This window comes from Bos indicus x Bos taurus, unplaced genomic scaffold (assembly GCF_003369695.1).
Source record: "Bos indicus x Bos taurus breed Angus x Brahman F1 hybrid unplaced genomic scaffold, Bos_hybrid_MaternalHap_v2.0 tig00001490_arrow_arrow_obj, whole genome shotgun sequence".
NCBI classification, from domain to species: Eukaryota; Metazoa; Chordata; class Mammalia; order Artiodactyla; family Bovidae; genus Bos; species Bos indicus x Bos taurus.
Genome location: NW_020867430.1, coordinates 8,488 through 24,035, shown reverse-complemented (window position 1 = coordinate 24,035; position 15,548 = coordinate 8,488). Strand labels below are relative to the sequence as shown.

Here is a 15,548-nt window from a genome sequence, read left to right as displayed (position 1 = left end):
AGGATGCATACCATCATGTTTTCTAAACTGGCTACCTTTACAATTTTGCCAAAGCTTGCCTTGGTTATCACATAAATCTGGTTCTACATCTGCTGTTAAGATAGAAATCTCCTTCCAGGATCTTAGACTCTATCCCCAAAGACAGTCAAATACTCAGTGTAAACCAATTTCAATGTAGCATTTCAAGACAAAAAGGCCCAAGGAGACGAGAGTCAAACAAACTCTCTCTGCCCCCAGAAGGTACTAAAAGCTAAACAGTTGAAAAATGAAGGAATTAAACAGATGTTTTTCTACAGATACTAAAATGGCCCCCTCTACCACTACCCCCTCTACCAATAAAGCAAAATAAGTTGTGACTCAAACTTAGATTTCCTTAGACTTTAAAATCTAAGTCAGAAACTTTAGATAAAATCTCTCTGGTCAGAAAAGAGTGAAAATATCTTATTTTAAGGACCTTTTCAGACAATGTATTTAAAGCAACATTATTTTCATTTCAATAGCTTAGCGTCCACAGTTATTCATGATAAAAAAGATGTGGATAAAACAAATTAATCTACTGTTTCCTGATAGCTCAGTTGGGAAAGAATCCACCTGCAATGGATGGAGACCCCAGTTCGATTCCTGGGTCAGGAAGATCTGCTGGAGAAGGGATAGGCTACCCACTCCAGTGTTCTTGGCCTTCCTTTGTGGCTCAGCTGGTAAAGAATATGCCTGCAATGCAGGAGCCCTCGGTTCAATCCCTGGGTTGGGAAATCCCCTGGAGAAGGGAAAGGCTACCCACTCCAGTATTCTGGCCCAGAGAATTCGGGCAAAGACTCAGACATGACTGAGTGACTTTCACTTTCAATAGATATATACATCTACCCAATCTTTTTTCTACAAATGTATACATTCATAAAATTGACTGAAAACAGGAATTTATACCAACCTTAAAATTTTGATCTAGGTCATCTTCATTTTCAGTTTCATTTTCAGCTTCTAAATCAATATCATCGTTGTCATCACTTTCATCTACTACGTCATCCACTGTGATACAAAATGTGCTATAAGTAGGTCAGAGGTAAGCATTCTATAACATGCACATCCAAAAGTAGAATGTTATATAATATATACAGCACCAGTATCTCAATTACTAAAGGAAAAGTAAATTACATTTTCTTATTAAAAAATGTCTCTAATGTTGTCCCAGGTGTTGAAAAACCTATGAGATGAAGTGACAATACTTCAAAATTTGAAAAAGCACTCTAAAAATGTATGGGCTTTTTACTAATGTTGGCACGTTCTAAAAAATTAATGTCTTATATTGCAACAGCCTGAATGAAACATCTTGTTTCCTATTTATGATACATTTCAATAACTACTTTCATCCACTTACAATTCACTTCCCATTTATTTCCCTCAATGACTGCCATGTGCCATGCACTGTGTTGTGTGCTGGGAATTTTTAAAAAGATGTGTAAATGCAGTCTCTGCCCTCAGGGCACTTATGAAGTTAAATAGAGAAAGACTAAAAATAATTATAACATAAAAGATACATGCTAATGAAGGCATAAACTTAAAAATGCCATGGGAAAACAGGGACGGGAAGTAAATACAAACTGCTTAGGACCAAGATTATTAGTAACCACTTCACAAAACAAGTAGTAAGCAGTATCTTAGAGGAAAATATAGCAACTTTCTGAGTGAACTTAAGAGTGTGTGAGTGTGGCTTTTAAGAAGAAGAGATGACAACCCGAAAATAAGTTTAATGATATCTTTGGAAAATAATAAGTTAATCATGACTTCACTTGCATGCTTGAGAAAGTACTAGGAAAAGCACAGAAGAATGAGAAAGTGAAGGGTATGAGAGGCCAAGTAGTTTAGATTTTCACCCAACAGAAGACAAGTACCAGGGATTTTTAAGAGGATAGTGGTTTAAGACTTTTGAAAAGATCGCTCTGACAGGCATGAGCATCAGAACACAGATGTGGAAGGGGACCAGTGAACAGAGGAAAAGACAATAACTACGTGGACCAATACAGTAGTAATGAGGACGAAAAACGAACATACATTAGAGAAAGCCCAGGAAATAGAATGCAAAAACCATGAGGGCATGGGTGTGGGGGACACAAGGAAAGAAGCATAGAGGAGAGCTCTGAGAGGACTCATGTAAGCAATGAGTGCATTGGGACAAAGTGGAGAATATTTTTAAAGAATATGTTCCCACACTTCGCTTTTATTTTTTATTCTATTGAGGAATAACTGACAAATATAACTGTATATTAAAAGTGCAAGATGTAATGATATATGGTAAAATGGTAAATCAGGGTAAAATGACTGTCAGGATGAAGATAATACCTCCTTCATTTCACACGGCTAACACTGTTAACACCCTGTATGTGTGTGTACACGTACACGTGGTGAGAATGCTTAAGATGTACTCTCAGAAACTTTCAAATACACAATGCCACATTAACTAGAATGGGAAAGACTAGAGATCTCTTCAAGAAAATTACAGATACCAAGGGAACATTTCATGCAAAGATGGGCTCAATAAAGGACAGAAATGGTATGGACCTAACAGAAGCAGAAGATATTAAGAAGAGGTGGCAAGAATACACAGAAGAACTGTACATAAAGATATTCATGACCCAGATAATCACGATGGTGTGATCACTGACCTAGAGCCAGATATCCTAGAATGTGAAGTCAAGTGGGCCTTAGAAAGCATCACTATGAACAAAGCTAGTGGAGGTGATGGAATTCCAGTTGAGCTATTTCAAATCCTGAAAGATGATGCTGTGAAAGTGCTGCACTCAATATGCTAGCAAATTTGGAAAACTCAGCAGTGGCCACAAGACTGGAAAAGGTCAGTTTTCATTCCAATCCCAAACAAAGGCAATGCCAAAGAATGCTCAAACTACCGCACAATTGCACTCATCTCACACTCTAGTAAAGTAACGCTCAAAATTCTCCAAGTCAAGCTTCAGCAATACGCAAACCATGAACTTCCAGATGTTCAAGCTGGTTTTAGAAAAGGCAGAGGAACCAGAGATCAAATTGCCAACATCCACTGGATCATCGAAAAAGCAAGAGAGTTCCAGAAAAACATCTATTTCTGCTTCATTGACTATGCCAAAGCCTTTGACTGTGTGAATCACAATAAACCGTGGAAAATTCTGAAAGAGATGGGAATACCAGACCACCTGATCTGCCTCTTCAGAAATCTGTATGCAGGTCAGGAAGCAACAGTTAGAACTGGACATGGAACAACAGACTGGTTCCAAAAAGGAAAAGGAGTACGTCAAGGCTGAATATTGTCACCCTGCTTATTTAACTTATATGCAGAGTACATCATGAGAAACACTGGGCTGGAGGAAGCACAAGCTGGAATCAAGATTGCTGGGAGAAATATTAATAACCTCAGATATGCAGATGACACCACCCTTATGGCACAAAGTGAAGAGGAACTCAAAAGCCTCTTGATGAAAGTGAAAGAGGAGAGTGAAGAAGTTGGCTTAAAGCTCAACATTCAGAAAACGAAGATCATGGCATCTGGTCCCATCACTTCATGGCAAACAGATGGGGAAACAGTGGAAACAGTGTCAGACTTTATTTTGGGGGGCTCCAAAATCACTGCAGATGGTGACTGCAGCCATGAAATTAAAAGACACTTATTCCTTGGAAGGAAAGTTATGACCAACATAGATAGCATATTCAAAAGCAGAGACATTACTTTGCCAACAAAGGTCTGTCTAGTCAAGGCTATGGCTTTTCCAGAAGTCACATACGGATGTGAGAGCTGGACTATAAAGAAAGCTGAGCACCAAAGGATTGATGCTTTTGAACTGTGGTGTTGGAGAAGATTCTGGAGAGTCCCTTGAACTCCAAGGAGAACCAACCAGACCATCCTAAAGGAGATCAGTCCTGAGTGTTCATTGGAAGGACTGATGTTAAAGCTGAAACTCCAATACTTTGGCCACCTCATGTGAACAGTTGACTCATTGGAAAAGACCCTGATGCTGGGAAAGATTGAGAGCAGGAGGAGAAGGGGATGACAAAGGATGAGATGGTTAGATGGCATCACCAACTCAATGGAGATGAGTTTGAGTAAACACCAGGGGTTGATGATGGAAAGGGAGGCCTGGCGTGCTGCAGTCCGTGGTGTCGCGAAGAGTCGGACACAACTGAGCAACTGAACTGAACTGAACTGAACCATGCTATATGTTAGACCCTCAGAACTCACTAAAAATGTATACGCTTGGATCTTATCACCCATTTACCATTCTCCCAGCCCCTGGAATCCAACATTCTATTCTGTTTCTTTGAAACTGGTTTTTTTTTGTCTTAATTCAAAGATTCCATGTATAAGTGATACCACACAGTATCTGTCTTTCTGTGTCTTGCACATTTCACTTAGCATAAATGCCCTCCAGATTCATCCATGCTGTCACAAATGATATTTATTCTTTTTATTGGCTGAATCATCTATACAAATCACTTTTCTTTTATCCATGGAAAGACATTAAGGTTATTTACATATGTTGACTAGTGTAAATAATGCTGAAATGAACATGAGTATGCTTTTATCTCTTTAAGATAATGTACCATGTTACATTCCTACCAACAGAGTGCAAGGGTTCTGTTTTCTCCAATCCTTGCTATTTGCTGTCTCTTGTCTCTTTGATAATAGCCATTCTAAGAGGTGTGAGGGGGTTTCTCTTGTGCTTCCCTGATGATTACTGGTAGACAGCACCTTTTCATTATCTTCTGGCCATGGTACATCGTTCTTTGGGGAAAAAGTCTATTCAAGTCTTTTGCCCATTTTTAATTGCACTATCTCCCTTTGTACTATTCAGCTATATGAGTTCTGTGTATTTTTTATATTAATCTTTCATTAGATATATAGTTTCTAAATATCTTTTCCTATTCTATAGGCTGCCTTTTCAATAAATTCTCCTTTGCTGTGCAGAATCTTTTTAGTTTGATACAGTCCCACTTGTTTATTTTAGCTTCTGTTGCCTATGGTTTTGTTATCTTAACCAAGAAATCACTGCTAAGACCAACTACATCAAGGATCTTTTCCCGTAAGTTTTCTTCTAGGAGTTTTATAGTTTCAGGTCTTATATATACAGTTTACCCATTTCGAGTCAATTTTGTGGCTGGTGTAAAATAGGGGTCCAGCTTCATTCTTTTGCATGTGGATACTAGTTTTCCCAACATAATTTATTAAGGAGACTGTCCTTTCCCCACTGTGTGTTGCTGGCACCCTCATCAAAACTTAGTTGACCGTATTATGCTTGGGCTTATGACCGGGCTGTCTATTCTGTTCCAGCTCTTACGCCTGCTTTATTTGAGTACTGTACTATTTTGATTACCAATAGCTTACAATCAATCCAAAAAAAATTAATCCTGAATATTCACTGGAAGGACCGACACTGAAGTTGAAGCTTCAGTTGGACACGACTGAGAGACTGAACAACAAGCTCATAATAGCTTGAAATCAGGAAGTGTGATGCCTCCAACTTTGTCCTCCTTTCTCAAGACTGCTTTGGCTATTTGGGTCTTTTATGGCTTCATATAAATTTTAGGATAGTATTTATATTTCTGTGAAAAATGCCACTGAAATTTTGATGGGGTTATATTGATTATGAAGATAACTTTGGTCAGCATGAACATTTTTATATTAATTCTTCCAAGTCAAGAACACAGGATATCTTTCAATTTGTGTGTGTGTCTAATTCAACGACTTTCAACAACATTTTATTAATCAGCACACAGGTCTTCAATTCCTTGGTAAAACTTATTTTTACATGCTTTATTGTCTTGATGCTACTGTAAATGGGGTTGCTTTCTTAATTTCTCTTTCAGATAGTTCATTATTAGTGCATAGGAATACAATGATGATTTGTATATTGATTTTGTATCCTATACCTTTACTGAATTCATCTATTAGTTCTAACAGTTTTTTGGTAGAGATGTTACAGTTTTCTTCTTATAAGATCATGTCACTGCAAACAGAGATGATTTCATTTCTTCCTTTATGAATTAAATGTCTTTTCTTTCTTTTTTCCCTAACCTAATGGCTATAGCTAGAATATCTGGTACTTTGCTAAATAAAATGGTCAGAGTGGGCATTCAGCTTTTGTTATTTTCCTGAAGTCTTTATATCTCTTTCATTTCTGATGGAAATTTGACAGGTGAAGTATTTTTTATTAACAGTTATTTTCTTCAAGCAATTTGAATATATCATCCTACTCTCTCCTGGCACGCAAAGCTTCTGCTTGAAAAGTTTGCTAATAGGCTTACCAGGATTACCTTGTAGCTAGGTACCTTGTTACCTGGTGGTGCTAGCAGTAAAGAACCCACCTGCCAATGCAGGAGACATAAGAGTGGGTTCAAGCCTTACGTCAGAAAGACCCTGTGGAGGAGGGCACAGCAACTCATTCTAGTATTCTTGCCTGGAAAATCCCTTAGAGAAGCCTGGAAGCCTACAGTCCATGTCGCACAGAGTCTAAAGCAGCTTGGCACACATGTACCTTGTTACCTAGAAGGTATCTCTAATTTTTTCTCTAACTGCTTTGAAAATCCTCCCTCTGCCTTCGATCTTTAAGAGCTTAATGGTAATGTCTTGGTGAAGATCTCTTAGGGGTGAATCTATTTGGGAATGTTTGAGCTTATGCACCTAGATAGCCATACCTTCATCAGATTTGGTAAGTTTGCAGCTATTATATTTTAGAGTAAGTTTTCTCTCCCTTTCTCTCTCTTCTTCTTCTTCTGAGACTCCCATTACATAGATGTTGTTTCATTTAATGGTGTTCCATTATTCACATAGGCCTTCTTCACTCTTTTTCTTTCTAATTTCTTTTTTTCCTTTGCCTGTATAATATCATGAGATTTGTCTACAAGTTCACAGATTCTTTCCTCTGCTTGACTAAGCCTGATACTGAAGTTCTCTACTGCATTATTCAGTGTATTCTTCAGGTCCAGAATTTGTTTTGTTCTTTTTATGATTTCTTTCTCTTCACTGAAATTCTCATTTTGTTCATGTATAGTTTTCCTAAGTTCACTGAACGGTTTATCTGTCTTCTCTTGAATTATCTGAGCTTCCTTAATCATTTTGAATTCTTTTTCAGATAACTCCCAGATCTCCATTTCTTTAAGTTCAGTTACTGATGGTGCTAGTGGTAAAGAAGCCACCTGCCAATGTAAGGGACATAAGAGATACACAGTGGTCAGGCTCACTGGGATTCTTCTGCTCTCCATGGGAAAAACTCTACTGAGGAGAACCTTCCTGATGCCAAACTGCCCTGGACTGGGAGATCAAGTGATAGAAATAAAATGCTCCCTGTACTTTTCTGTGTGGCCATTCTTGGGTTTGTGCTCTACGGGGTTTCTGATGCTTGTTCATTCTAATCCAGAGCTACCTATTTACATCATATTCTCATTTGCTACTTATTGTTTTTGCTGTATTTGCAGGGAAGATGAGCACTGGAACCTTCTACCCCTCCATCTTGCTGATGTAACCTTCTTTAGACTCTTTTTTACTTCTATTTCCAATGTGACTTATTACCATGAAGATTATAAACTCCTTTCCACTCTCCAAGTATCTGTTCTCTCTTTCAATTTAGTACCTGAACCTCTGAGTTTTAGCTAGAGGTTATAGATTCCAGCCCCCTTCACAGTAGTTACAGTCATGATTAAATTTTGGCCAACAGTATGTGAGGCAAAGTTGTCAATACAAACTCCAGGTCACATTCTTTAAAAAGGAAACTGCCCTCCATCTTCTTTCATTACCATTTTCCACATGCACATAAGGAAAACACCATAGGAGATGATGAAACAGAATCTTTTTCCTTTGATGACATGGTGGACAGATACCTACTGTCCAGGATCACCTGACAAGCCCATCTTCTGAATGGATATGTGGAAGGAAAAAAAAATCTATTCATGGCAATATAGCAAATGGGCTCTGGAGACAGAATACCCAATTCAAATCCTGACTCCTCCATTTACTAACTACATGACCTTGAACAAGTTACATAAGTTATTTTTGTCTAAGACTAACACTTACACTTTCACTATCCTCATCTATAAAATGGAGATACCCATGCATAGTGTTGTTGGGAGAGTTAAAGGAGTTAATACACGTAATGTGCCAGGAAAAGAGTATATGTTATAAAAATGTCCGTTATTACTACTGTTGCTCGAGTGACGAGGGTACTATACTGGGTCACTGGGTAACAGCAGCTCAGTCTATCCCAACTAATACAGTTACCAAATTGCTCTAAATTCTTTGGGAAATAAGACTGAAAAAACTATTTATATTGCATATAGTAACTGAGTCTATTTATGTCAGTGTATTAACAGCAGTTAGTTCTAGATAAACAGAGGAAATGATATTTGGAAAAAGAATTGTTAGGAAGAAAGAAGGAACTGAATTCAGAAAAGCCTACTGCAAACAAGAAAGACAAGCCTTGGATAGGAGAAGGAAAAATGCAGTTCAGCATCAGAGAGAAAATATGTTTTTAATTTTTAATCAAACCTGTCAAATATCTTCCTTTATAGGTATTTTCCTTTGGTTTCATACTCCAGATGTGAAATGCCATATAGCTTAGAGTATCTAAGACCTTTTTTTCTATTCCAATGATCTACTTTTATACCATCAACACTAAAAATCAATTATTACATTAATAACTTAATCTCACAACTAAAAGCAGGGAATATAAATCATCCTTGTTAATTTTCAAAATGTTCTTGGCTCATTTATAGTAAAGACAAAGATACAGGGGAAAAAAAACTAAAATGGCTATCAATAGGAAACCAGTTAGATAAATTATACAATATCTGTATAATATAATAATTTAAAAGTATGAGTCAGCACTTTCCATAAGGTTTTGGAATGTATATTCCAATAGGATTTATTTTGTTGGTCCTATTGCTCTTAAAAATGTGATCTTTCCCTTTGTGTTTTCTAATGGTTATTGTGTGCCTATGTCTATCAAATTCATACACAAATAAACATACACATGCACCCAAAGGAAAGCTAGTGAATTTTATTCACTTATCTTGTAAATAGTACGTCACTGAACTTTTATTTGGTCTAAGATACACTTTATAATTGATTTGCTTCAATTTTCTGCATAAACAGCAACATCCTCCACAGACACTGATATAACTTTATCTCACTCTTTTAATGATTAGTATCTTTCCTTTCCCTGTCTTACTGATCTCACTAGAGCTTTCAAAACAATGTTAACGAATAAAGGTCGAGAGAGGCTTCCTCTAACACTTCATAACTATTTGTGATGTTGGTTACTGATCTGAGTTAGATAATACACAGCCAGCTTGGAAAATATTCCTTGATTCATTAAGAAATTTAATCTGGAACTAATAATAATTTTTATCAACCCCTTTCATGGTATTTATTAAGATAATCACTGTTTTTCTTTCTTTGATATATTGATAAATTTTCATTAAAGTCTTAATATTACAATAAACTTACTTTCTAAAATAATCCTTATGTTGTCAAAGTGTCTTAAATCTGAAAATGCTGCTCAATTCAATTTGCTAATATTTTTAGATTTTTATATTTATCTTCATTAGTGACAATGATCTGTAAATTGTTTCAGGTTTTGATTTCAGCATCATACGAGTTTCTAAGCTTTTCTTTATTTCCCATGCTCTGGAAAATCAAGTATAGGAAAATTTCTTGAAAGTTGAGAGAAATAACCTACTGTTTGATGTCTTCACTGAAGACAACTTGATTGCATACTCTTGATTGCAGGTTTTCTACTATGTAAGTCAATTTTGAGTGAAAGTCGCTCAGTAGTGTCCAGCTCTTTGCAACCCCATAGACTACACAGTCAATGGAATTCTCCAGGCCAGAATACTGGAGTGGGTAGCCTTTCCCTTCTCCAGGGGATCTTCCCAACCCAGAAATCGAACCCAGGTCTCCCACATTGCAGGCGGATTCTTTACCAGCTGAGCCACAAGGGAAGCCCAAGAACACTGGAGTGGGTAGCCTATACCTTCTCCAGAGGGTCTTCCCGACCCAGGAATCAAACCAGGGTCTCCTGAATTGCAGGCAGATTCTCTACCAACTGAGCTATCAGGGAAGCCCAAGTCAATTTTAGTTATTTATATTTCCATAAATATTGTCCATTTCAAATATATTTTCAAATGTATTAACAGGAGGTATCTTTAGCATCCACTTACATTGACTGGCTCTCCTCTATATAACTTACCAAGAACTTAAGACATTAAAATCACTCACTAATGCTGTGTTTCTATCAATTTATCTTTATTATTTAAATAATTATAGCTTCATCTACCTTTGTTTTAGTATTTGGCACATGTTATTATCTACTTTGCATAAAATCATCTTTACTATCTTGTTTTAACCATATTGTTTTGTATGTACATATTGTAGGGTAGTAATGTCTTCCTCACCTGTTTTGAGCTGGGAATAACAGATATACAGTTGCCAATCTGTTTAAGAGTTCAGTCTTACTATTTCAAGAGTTTCCAGATCTATCAGCTACTTAGATTTTGTTTTTAACCCAATCAGAGAGTCTCTTTTTTTACTGGGAGTATTTTATTCATTTAGGTATCTTATTACTGAAACTGATTTGCTTGTTCTTGCTTTGCATTCAGCATTCTCAGGATTTTGTACATCTTTGAAGTTTTCCTGCTTTTCTATAGCAGCACTTCAAGAATGTTTTCCAAGAAAAACATATACATAATTTTATGTAGAATTTCAAAGGGTTCTTAGTCTCTCAACTAGGAACTTAGTCCAGAACTGGACTTAGTCTAGAGACTAAGAACCATGGATTCCTATGGTTCAGTAGATTCTAGTCTATAGATCTCTGTTCTAGATGTTACTTTTACATTTTAAAACACATATTTGGGCCACTATTTCTATAATTACCATTTTATAAATATAGCAATATTATAATATTGATAAATATATGAATATATATTATTAAAAGACCCAGTTTGTGACAGCCATATATTATCTTTCATCAAAAATTAGTTAATTAAAAAAATTAGTTAATATATTTCAAAATAACAGTATAACAACTATTTAACAATACATAATTTAACAATTGGTAATGTTAAATACAATTACTCTACTACCATGTCTCTGCACACCTGATTTCTTAATTCATCACTAGCCTGGCTGGAGTAATATTTCATGTAATTACTTCAGGAAGGGGACCTGGGCAATATGCTCCTGTATCCTTGAAAGGGGACCTGGGCAATATGCTTCTGTACCCTTGCATATCTAAGAATATGTTACCTTTACATACGAGTGGCAACTAATAAGGGTTCAGAAATCTAAGAACTCTTTTCCTTCAAATCTCCAAGGAGGCTGCTTCACTATCTTTTGGCATTAAATGTTCAAGAGAATAAGTCTTGTGGCCAGTTCAATTCATTCACTAACAAATGTTAAACGCACATTCACTGTGTCTCATGCAATCTAATGGATGCTGAGGATAAAATGAAGGAAAAAAAACAGTTTTATCTTCATGGAATTTACAGTCTAACTGAGAAAGATAAAAAATAATGAAAACTGATAAATGTAATGAAGCCTGATATGTGAGAAAGTGATGAAGAGGAGAAAAATTGTGTTATCCATATGTCTATGCAAGTGTCATTAGAATCTTTCTCTCACATCTTCTTCCTGAAGGCTTGTTAGTTGATATAAGTAATCATCTCTAGTTCAGTGATACATCAATCTGGCCCTCAATCCAAAGCCAGAGAAACTGCATTTCATAGAAGAGTGAATTAGAGCTGACACTCTTTAATCTATTCTTTTCTCCACCGTGTTTGTTGCACATCCTGTTTATTCCATGAGAATGCTCCTTTTATCTAGTTTTCAGATTCAGTACAGTTTTTTTCCCCTCTATTTATAAAGTATGTTGGTAATTTTAAATGGAATAAGAATGGAATGGAATTAGATCACTACTTTCACTTAGCTATCTTTAATCAAGTCCCAGACTTAGTCTTAGACATACCTTTTAAACAAAGTTTGTAAATAATCCATTTTGACAGTGTGTGTAGACTAAACTATTTTAATAACTACTTTAGAAATGAAATCGTAAGACTATACTCTGCGATATATCAATGATAAGAAACTAATTAAATTTACTTAAAAATTATCTTAAATCACTTACTTCAAAGAATTGCTCTCAATTATAAATAAAAGATCTTTTATTTTTTTTAAAGTGATCAACTAATGAGGAAATACTGTAGAAATCTTAATAGCCTAGATTACTTTCTCTTTTTAATTTGCTAGCTCTTATCAAAAAAATTCTGCTTTTTTGTCCTCACAAAACATACAAAAGGAAGTAAACTCTTACTTCCTTTGCTATGTACACAGCATTGTACCAAAATGACAAAGATTCAATTTACGATAATTTTGTATTTTCTATCAGGTAAAGAAAGCTGAGTGCAGAACAACTGATGCTTTTGAACTGTGACGTTGGAGAAGACTCTTGAGAGTCCCTTGGACTGCAGGGAGATTCAACCAGTCCATCCTAAAGGAAATCAGTCCTGGGTATACATTGGAAGGACTGATGTTGAAGCTGAAACTCCAATACTTTGGCCACCTGATGTGAAGAGCTGACTCATTTGAAAAGAGCCTGATGTTGAGAAAGATTGAATGCAGGAGGAGAAGGGGACGACAGAGGATAAGATGGTTAGATGGCATCACCAACTCAATGGACATGAGTTTGGGTAAACTCCGGGAGTTGGTGATGGACAGGGAGGCCTGGCGTGCTGTGGTTCACGGGGTTGCAGAGTCGGACACAACTGAGCAACTGAACTGAACTGAACTGAAGTAATGGTGCAAGTTTTGTTGAACATAAAACTGTAACTGGTTTAGTGATTAGGCATTTTAACTTTTAAAAATGAAGTTCATTAAAAAGCTACAAATGTAAGCTCAAATATAATTACCTAAACATTTATAAGAATGTTTATACATTCTTATATTTTGAAAATTTATATAAGCTATCAAATATTGTTTCTACATGGTGCTGACAGTTCTTCACAATTCACATTTACACATATGTAGCATATCCCACATTCTTTCCCTTAATCACTCAACTGTAATTTCTTATATTTGAAGAAATATTTATTAACTAAAAAGTAATCTGAAAGCATATCATGTTCATTAAAGCCTTCTTTTGCTAGGGAGATGAACAAAAGCAAAAATAGATAAAGTCACACAATTCCAACAACCACCAGAAGCCAGCAAGAACCATGTGGTCCTACCTTCAGGAGGTAAACTGTAGAGCTGGGCCACAGGTCCAGTCACAGGAATAACAGGTAACTGGAAATGGAAAGAACTTTTAATCGTTGGGAGTGGCAGGCGATTTTTAGGAAAGCATTTCCTCATTATCAGACTGGAGGTGTTGACAAGAGGATCAAGGGTCCTTACTGCCAAACATTCCTGTTTTATAAGAAAAGAAAAAAAAAAAGATAATGTGCCTTTGGTGAATAAGTGAAACAAGTTTATACTACTTCAGAAAATAATGTGTTAATAATTTTCAAAAGGCACATATCACAAAACCTAATATTTTTAACATAATTATAAAGTAGCTTTGACTAATCTGAAATATCTCTTTGTAAGAACCTCATATGGCAAATTTGGCAGCAATTTTCCTCACACATCCTAACTTAGCAGAAATCAGTACCATGTTTGGTTCCAGAACTCACCAAAGCACTAATACCTATGAGTGACTTAGGGAGCATTTCAGCAAGCCTAGGGCATAAAATAAAAATTTAATGGAAAATAAAAAAGAAGAAAAACTCATAAAGAAAGATGTAAGAAATAAAAAGGAATGTGCATTTAGTGAGCCTTTCTCAGAATTCTATAAGTTATCATGCAATAGCACCTCTAATAAATTAGCTGTTCGACTTAGAAAAGAATAGCCTGAATATCACAATTTTAAGTTTTAAGAATTTAATTTACTATCCTGTTATCTAATCTTAAGAAGGGCTCTTGAATAGGACATTTGAAAGTATTTCATTTAACACTGTTATTATTGACAATTGACACTTAGATGGCTTTAAATGGCACTTTGATAACCTGTGCGATTTTCAACAGAAATCTTCACATCTGACCTGTCAATAGCTGAGAAACTAAGACTCAGAAGTGTGAAATGGCATAAACCATCACCCAATCTCTCCTCATATACTGTCTATTTTAGGAACAGTAAAAATAAGTGCATATGATTGATCTACAATAGAAAAAGCTGAGTTAACATAAAATGTGTATTCACATATCTTAACTACTCCCACAAAAGATTAGTTGTCGTGTGTAAGACCAAGAGGGCACAATCAAGATGTTGGCTGGAATTTTCAAGAAGACAGATTTCATTCTAATAACTAGAGTCTTGTAAAAATAAAAGGGTAACTTTGCAACATCCCCACTCCCCATCATCGAGAGCCTTCTACAGATGCTAGAATACCGTTGAGAGGGTTTATGTGTACGATGGCTGGCAGAACCAGAATCCCTAACTCCAAGTTTCACTTTTGTACCTTCATTATTTGAAAATATTCTCTCCAGAACAAAGACACAGAGAACACTCACAAATAACATACCTCCCTTACTGGTCATAAAGGATTAATGAATATTTATGAAAGGAACATACAAAACTGAGTATAGATAACAGCACACCTTAGAAAATGTGGCTATATGGAATCCATTCCTGCCCAGGGAAGAAATTTATACATCTTCCTTCTACCTATGAGGGGAAAAAAAATCTCATCTTGCAGAGATAGACACTAAGTACTTTCTCGAACTTAGTCTAAGGTCACATGTGAGAAATGATTGTGCCTTTTGGTTTTCAAATTTTTTAAATATATTTATCATATTGTACTTTTAGAAACAGTAAGTTTTCTTAAGAACCAAATCCTATCATTAATAGATAATCATAATAACAGGAAGGAAATTAAAAACTTACTTGAGAAGTGTTATAAAGAATTTTCATCCCATTGGCATCAATAAATGCTTTTCTTCCCAACTTGATGTTTGTAACACTTTTTAAACTCTGTAAAATTCCTTTTCGAATGAGCATGTTTCTATGCCGATTATCATGGCGGTGCCAATCTACATAAATTGTTAAAAGGACTTGGACATATCCTCTGTCTACAGCTCTCCTGGCATTAGTTTTCTTTAACAAAAGAAAATTGAAAAAGAATATTTTTAAAATAATAAAAGACATCGTAAAGTCAAATTGAAAACATAACCATAATATTGTAATGAATTCTTATAATTCCTTTTTTCCAAGAAAAACTTTGGCAACCACATATTTCAATATTTTTAGCTACAAAATAAATATGACAAGTTCCAGATAACAAAGTATAATTTTCTAGAAATCTGCCTATCTATTGTTTTGAGGTAAATAATATCAAAATATCTTTAATACAATTAAGGTTGTATCTTTCCAAATGTTAATACTAATGAAACTTTCATATATTTTAAAACCTATTAATATACTAACTTTGATTACACCAAAAGGAATATATAAGCCTTTAACTTACTAGTTGTGACTCTGATT

At 35.6% G+C, this 15,548-nt stretch overlaps 1 pseudogene; it reads right to left on the bottom strand.

Annotated features, from left to right (window-relative positions):
• LOC113888744 overlaps positions 1–15,155 on the bottom strand; it is a 36,229-nt pseudogene extending 21,074 nt beyond the window's left edge.
• Between the last annotated feature and the right edge of the window lie 393 nt (positions 15,156–15,548).